The sequence below is a fragment of the Lissotriton vulgaris genome, chromosome 9, assembly GCF_964263255.1.
Source record: "Lissotriton vulgaris chromosome 9, aLisVul1.2, whole genome shotgun sequence".
Classification (NCBI taxonomy): domain Eukaryota; kingdom Metazoa; phylum Chordata; class Amphibia; order Caudata; family Salamandridae; genus Lissotriton; species Lissotriton vulgaris.
The window spans coordinates 122,401,240-122,407,559 of NC_141697.1; the positions used below are offsets into that span (position 1 = coordinate 122,401,240).

General features: G+C 44.8%; 1 pseudogene; it reads right to left on the minus strand.

The window, feature by feature from the left end:
* Positions 1–4,860: 4,860 nt before the first annotated feature.
* Positions 4,861–5,392, minus strand: LOC147689690 (transmembrane emp24 domain-containing protein 7 pseudogene; annotated as a pseudogene).
* Positions 5,393–6,320: the final 928 nt, after the last annotated feature.

A 6,320-nucleotide genomic window follows, 5' to 3' on the forward strand; every position in this document is an offset into this window, starting at 1 on the left:
TGCAGAAGATAGGGCCTAGCCTTTCTGTCTCCATTCAAGTGATTTACAGAACTCGCATCCATAGAAGGCCCATGGCCCCACGCAATGCACGCAGAAATATATGCACACACTAGCATTTAGTGATGAGCAGCCTTTGCTCGAGCGACCTTTACTTCAGACAATACATCCTCTAAACTCAAAATATCAGATAATACCAGAAGTGCAGGTCGTCCTGACATCCAAGACTCCTCTACTAGCACGAAAGTCAGCTCCCTCCAGCTTCCCCCAGTTACACGTCAATTCCACGTCATGACCAAATTGCGCGCAAAAGTAGGGTAAAGGCTCCTGCTGACCATGCAGACCCCCTCCATGTATCCACCCATCTATGACACACCTATGACACATCAAGGGAACACCCACGTGTACGCCTTCTTACACGCCCTTTTTCACGCCCATGTGCTCTTATATCTCTCTCTTTCACTTGCTCCGCCTGGAGCGCTCCGCCTTCTCTATGCAAGTTAATGTATGTTTTAACTATAAATAATGAACTCTGTGAATAAAGTTCAGATGACGATCCTTCCTGATCCCTAGTGGTGATGGAACCCGATTCTCCCTTAACTCGAGTTACTGAATAATGCCCTTCTGAATCGGACACCACGGACTCTGCCTCTCATTATATGCATGATCCTTGTTAATGTATAGAAATTCCGACAGGGTAATTATTTTATTTACCACATAAATCTGGCGCCCGAACAGGGATCAGTCCCCTTCCCCACGTGCCGGTGATGTAGGTCCAGCCCCCTGCCCCCTTCTACAGCCGTGACGGACTTCAAGTGTACACGACAGCGGGACTTCCTGCCTACTCCCTCAGGCCCGCGGAGGAGACGGAGACTGCGACCAGGCATCCACACGAGGCGGTGAGGATTGCGGACCATCCCAACCAGAGCCCAAGCCGAGAGAGCAAGGCCCGAGGTATCCCGAGGCCCACCTGTTCCGAGGCGCATGCGCAGCAGCCGCAGCAGTATCGAGTTCACGCAGTATCGAGTTTCCGAGGCCTTCAAGTTCTGCTTCCCGGTGAGTACCGTTATTGGGAACGCATAGAGACGGATTCATTTATTTGAGTCCGGTAAAGACGTGTCTGGGTACACAGACACGGTAAAGACGTGTCCCATTCAGTGGACGCGGTAAAGACGTGTCTCTTTATGAGACCGGTATGGTTGTACTGTTTTGCAGTACATAAAGTAAACCGTTTTTCGGGATCATGTTTTTCCTATGTACTAGTTAGGATCAATGTTCCCTCTAATTTTTTTCCTCTGTGTGCGGCAGTGGAGGGTCTCTGTGCGCTGCAACCATGGCTATGTGCGCTAGGAGCTAGACCGCGCGCACAGCGCCAAATGTCACCCCAAACGTTTACTTAAAAAAGTGAAAAGATGGTGCATTTTCACACATACAGCGCCAAGTTAAGGGTTTTAAGGCCGGTTTGCAAATTGGAAATACATGCCATAACATGAACTGGTTACACAGGCAAGTACAATTAATGGTTAGAAAAGCACAAGACTCCAACGATGGTACCATCATAAGATTTTACTAAATATTCTTAACTGGAGCACTGTTCACTGGGTGGGGAAGTGCACTTTGCTAATTAGATGGCGTTTCAGGTAATCCAGTTTCCAGCCATCACTCCATTTCTTCCTTGTAGAAAAGTCCCCAACAATCTTGGCTTCGGCTCATGTTTTGCAAATCAAACCCACGTCTGGACTGTATTGAAAAAGTTCCCCAAGTTGGACGCGAACCTTGCTTCGTGATTTCTGTGTCTCAGCCTCCACAATTTCTTTCATCCACTCTTCCTTGAATACAAGGCAACATTTCTTCCTTTGTGGTGAAGCATCGCACTCTGCAGAAGGTACAGCTTTGCGCTTGAACATATTTGTGAGAACTGGGTTTAGCCTGCTACGCCACAAAGCCTGCAAAATAAAGGAACATGGCTAAAGTTGATGCCTATGCTCATGATTGCAATGTTTCACATAGTACTGAGGCTTTGCCGGCAAAATGTAGAGTGCAATTACCTGGATTTTTCTGTTCACTGCCCTGCCCTGCCAAACTTAAATGTAGCACTGTCCGTAGAGCCTACAATAGAAGTAAAGATTAGATCAGCACATTGCGAATTTGTGATACAGCAATATGCCATGTGCACCATAAGGGAACTCTACCAAATAATTACCTGTTCTGCTTGTACTCAAGTATGACCGTTCAAATGTGTGGGGTACTGTCTGCGAAACCTGCAAGGAAGAAAACAAAGGTAAGGTATGTTGTTATACTACAATGTTCAAGAAGCACCACAGTTTAACTCGACCAAACAAATACCTGTTGTGCTTGTACTCACGTATGCCCGTTCAAATGTGTGGGGTACTGTCTGCGGAACCTGCAACGGAAGAAAACATAGGTAAGGCATGTTGTTAAACTACAATGTTCAAGCTGCACCACAGTTTAACTCTACCAAACAATTACCTGTTTGTTCTGCCTCTACTCACGTCTGCCTGTACAACTGTATTTGTAGCACGGTCTCCCAAACCTGCAAAAGAAATGGGGTGCAGATTGTGAATCTATTTACCCAGCACCCCCTAAAATCAAATGTGGAACATAAACAGAATTACCTTGTCTTTGTGGGTACTCACGCCTGACCATTCAAATCCAAATACCTTACAGACTGCAAACCTGCAATTTAAAACAAGATGGTTAGCAAAGGCTCTAGGAAGTACAAACAATGAATGGGACTGGCCAGATACTCCAATAGGAAAAACGACCAAATAGTTACCAGGGATTCCAGTTTAGGCAAATAGGCATGTGCCCATGTGCTTCATTATTAGCATTCATTACGTTAAACTGGTCTACAAATCTGCATTATGTGTTACACCTTCTGTGATGTGTAAAACGAGCTCCAAGGAGTCACCTACAATTTTGATTGGGCTGGAGTTTGGTGCACTGATGAGCTTTATATCCTGATTGAAAGGATCCTTGAATGTGGTTGTTCTTGTTTCTTGTTGTACTCCTCTATGGCAGTGGAACATCCCCCACTGCTTTTAAGCAGTGTAAAGAAAAGAAACCTAATATGATAATAACTTTTAAGTTATTATTTTATGCTTGCTGATGTGTCCTGCTGCTTTGCGGCTGGTGGGTGGGCTGGGCTGCTCTTCGATCAGGGGAGGAGTGGTTTGCCCACACCAAAGTGCCCAATGACTGTTTGGTCGGCCCTCTCAGGCTGTCTGTGGGTGTGTGGGTGTGCGTGTGTCTGTCCGTCTGTGTGTCTGTGTGTGTGTCTGTGTGTCTGTCTGTCTGTCTGTGTGTCTGTCTGTCTGTCTGTGTGTCTGTCTGTGTCTGTCTGTGTGTGTCTGTCTGTGTGTCTGTCTGTCTGTGTGTCTGTCTGTCTGTGTGTCTGTCTGTCTGTCTGTCTGTGTGTCTGTCTGTGTGTCTGTCTGTGTGTCTGTCTGTGTGTCTGTCTGTGTGTCTGTCTGTGTGTCTGTGTCTCCTCCGACTCTCTCCTCTTCTCATGCCACTCTGTTACTTGTCCGGTCTGTTTTCTGTCACCTCTGTTCATCTCAACATTGTCTCTCCTTCTCATCCTGCTACCCCCTCACCTTCTGTTTCAAATGTTCTTCCCGTGTCTTGTCTCTACACTCCTCGACCCTGTCTCTCCCACCTACTGTCTCCTTTTTCATGTCCATCCCTCTCTCTGTCCAAAATTCTTACTCTATTCTCTCTCTTGTTTTTTTCTCTTCTTTACGCTACTATCTTTCGTCTTCTCCACTTACCACATTCCCTCATATATCATTTTTTTTTCATTTACAAAAGCCAACTTATTCAATTATTTGCTTTGAGCAAGAAAAGTGTGCTCAGTAGCATTGCCTGCTATTTATCTATATTTAATGGTGCGAGTCAGCACATGTCTTAAGCCCTGGTGTTTGTCTGGAATAGCCCATGTGATGTTCAATAGGATTCTATACCCAAGTTGCCTTGTGCCAGTGCACCAACTGTGGGCAAAAAACTAGGCTGCATTTACTTTGTATGTATCAAGGCCAAATTTATATCGCACCTCTTTCACCCTAGGTTTCCGTTTGAAAGGGGAGCTATTGAGTATTCTTGCATCATAACGGTGGCATGTTCAACAAAGGTCAATTTGTCAGTGAAGTGTGCACGTGGCACGATAGCCACTCTACAGCCAATCATCTGAATAAGGGCTGCATAAGAGAAGTGGGAGACAATACAGTGCAAATTAGGACCAGCTGTAGTCCAAGTGGTTTTGTTTTGGTTTAAAGATCAGGCCCCATCTAAAAGAAACAGAATTCTACATATTTACGTTTAAGTTGAAAACTGTTAATTTTATCAACCATTTTATATTGAAACTCTAGATGTACCTTGATCCTTAAGCACATCGTGTTTTTAACTGTTAGCAATAGGTGATAGAATACAAATAAGACTCCCTGGAAATGTAATTTTATTATTTGCATCAGAAGTGTGACCCGATCAGCCAAAGTATAGATAATGTTTTACTTTTCCTATTAATAGTATCTCTCAATGGAACACCAGTGACTGTCTAGCTATAATACCCCTAAACCCAAGTGTTCTGCATAGCAGACAGCCACTGTTGTACCCCCTTCTTTACTACATCAATTATTGTTCTGGAATCCAACGGTTGCAATGACATTATACTATTTGCAAAAGATGCATTTGCTGAGGTTAGAGTGTGATATGGGCTGTACAGAAATAGGCAAAATAAGCAATTTCTTACAGCAGATGGGAGTTGGGGGAGAAGGGAGAAGCTAGAGAATAAAAACTTACTAAATAAATTGAGTTGCGGTATGAACGTTATACCGATTCAATCAATTACTGTTCACAGCAAATCAGTTCTCTTAAACGGAAGTGTGTCTGATAGTCAATGACGGACTTCAGAGCTTCGTGAATGGAAACGCAAGCCGACTCCATCTGAGTAAGTGCAGTGACTCTGTTTTCACTTGGAAGTCGAAGTATACGGTTTTGTGTGTGAACGTGGAAAACTCATTGCTGAAACAAAACTTATATGTGCCATTTCTAGAAGCAGTAAATGTAAAGCTGTCATACTGCTTCGTCATCTCTTTGTAGAGCACAATGCCATCAGGGTCCTCCAAACGGCAGTCTACATCATAGTGGCCTCCAGTGATCACCTTAAACTCCAGAGTGCACTTGGTGCCCTGAGCGATATCTTCATAGAAACACTGCTTGGCTTTGTCAGGCAGCTCAAACGTGATCTCCGAGGCAACAGCGTAACCCAGAAAAAGAAGAAAAGTGCAAACGAATCTCCACATGGGCGCAATCCTCAACAGCATCATAGTTACCACGTTTAATGCATTGATATGAAGAGCCCTTGCAGAGGTACCCCGGGCGCTGATACCAGCAGATGAGACGGGAGACGGAAAGCGGCTCCCTCATATATCACTCCTCGTTGCCGTTGTCACACTTTCTTTATATATATATTATATTAGGTGTTCTTCTAGCGCTCGAATGCCAAAAAAGGCTTCTTGGCGCTAGCTGAGATAGCAGGAAGCAATGAGATACGTGGCAGTTTAGCAGGAAGAGAAAAGCCCGGCCTGATGGGGTAAGGAAAAGTACCACCCCCTCCCCCAAAACACCCGGCACCACCCGCCGCTGTCCCGTGTCCTCCTGCATGCCTGCCAGTAATGAGTGCTAAAAGCCCCAGCCTGCTCGGCGCTGTTTAACTCGTCACCAATCATGGCCGCTGGACTTCGATTTAAATAAAGTACATGTTGTCATAAATGAAAAGACCTGTATAAGTAATGAGCAAAATGCTACATACACAACATATTTAATTTGCAGCGTGGGCCACCAAATGCAATGACACTGTGCAGCGGCTTGTTTGAGCAAGGAAATTGAACAATGTAAAAGGGGCTCGGCGGCGAAGGAAATTAAAAGTGTAAACTGAGCTCGGCTGCTGCATCATTTCTTAGATGGAGATGGCATCCTAATACTATTATTTTCATGCTCATACCAGACCCGGTCCTGCCTGTGCACAAACTTTAATGCAGAAAGCAGGCCGTCAAAAAAAACGAAAATGCATTATACAGTGTTTATTTTTTGTTTTTGGTGTTGCTCGTGTACAGCGCTAGCGCTCCAATGCCTTTGGGTCGATTTCCCACTATATAACTGCGAAAAATAAATAAATCAAGGTTCTCCTCCTCAGAGCCACATGTAAGACTTCTCAAGAAGTTCCTTCAAACGCATGGCTGGCACCCTGTCCGCAAAAGTTGCATATAATCAAAACGATACAGTGCGTGCGCTTCAGCTGAAAC